The sequence below is a fragment of the Ursus maritimus genome, unplaced genomic scaffold (assembly GCF_017311325.1).
Source record: "Ursus maritimus isolate PB19 unplaced genomic scaffold, ASM1731132v1 scaffold_5, whole genome shotgun sequence".
Classification (NCBI taxonomy): domain Eukaryota; kingdom Metazoa; phylum Chordata; class Mammalia; order Carnivora; family Ursidae; genus Ursus; species Ursus maritimus.
Genome location: NW_024426663.1, coordinates 89,076,426 through 89,077,583, shown reverse-complemented (window position 1 = coordinate 89,077,583; position 1,158 = coordinate 89,076,426). Strand labels below are relative to the sequence as shown.

General features: G+C 66.4%; 1 protein-coding gene across 1 annotated transcript in view; it reads right to left on the bottom strand.

Moving 5' to 3' along the window:
- The window catches only part of WNT9A (Wnt family member 9A), a 29,558-nt gene that overhangs the window by 12,618 nt on the left and 15,782 nt on the right, over positions 1-1,158 (bottom strand). The window lies entirely within an intron of this gene.

The window sequence follows — 1,158 nt, the reverse complement described above, 5'->3', positions numbered from 1 at the left end:
GGGTCAGGATGGAAGGGCGGGTCAAGTGGAGAAGGAGCCACGAGGGAGCGAGGGAGCGGGGCAGGCGGAAAGTCAAGCCCCGCATGCCCCCCCCCCACCCCCCCAGATACCCTGGGACCCAGCCAGGGGCACACAGCCGGCCGGCCTGGAGGTCCTGCCCGGGCGCTCCTCTCGCGCGCTCACCTCGCTTGAGCAGGCTGGCCCGGTAACGGCCCTCCAAAGTGCAGTTCCAGCGCTCGAACCGGAACTGGTACTGGCACTCCAGAGCGCTCATGCTGACCGCCTCCACCAGCGTCTCGGCCACGCCTGGGTCCCGGCGGCACATGCGTCTCTGCTTGCGCTCCAGCTTCAGCCGGTCACAGGCCTTGTAGTGTGCCTGGGCGGCGGCCTCCGGCTCCAGGGTCAGCGGGAGGATGGTCAGGGGCTCGCTGCCCGTAAGGCTGGGTACAGAGAGGCTAGGGTGAGGGCCGCCCCAGAGGCAAGCGCCGCCACACACACACACACATACACACACACGGAGGACAGCCCAGCACAGAGTGTGCACCAAGGGCGCAGACGGTTTGGGGCAGGGAGCGGTGCAGGAGCCCAGGCCAAAAGGGGACCACATCCGACATACCCACCTGCTCCTCTCCCTGCTTACCCAGATGGAAGCCCCAGGACCCCCACCCTCTGCGGACCCCAGCTGGGGTGGCCCAGCCGCACCATGGCCCAGAAGCCTCTTGGAGAGGATCCCAGCTCCTTGCTCTCCTTGCAGCCTGTTCTGATGGCCTTGCAGGTCCCAGTGGGGTCTCCCAGAGCTCCTGGGCCACTGACCACCTCCCAGCGGAACGCAGGCGGGCTCCTGGTTCTCATGAAGCCCCACCTCTGTCACCTGAGCCAGTACCTGCTCTCAGGCTCCTCCAAGCCCCATTTCGTGGGCTCCATCCAGGGACCGACTGTTCCTGACCTCCCGTCTGCTCTCTGCTCTTTCCCACAGGTCTCAGTGTCCCCACACAGGTGACACCACATCTGGGCTCCAGGCACACCCATGCCCAGCCTCGGCCAGATCCTTAGCCCTCAGGCGGGAGAGGTGTCCAGCTAGACACCGGTGGGACTCAGATCCTCCCACATGAGCATCACAGGAAACAAGCCTCCCCACCCCGGGCAGCCAACCCAGAG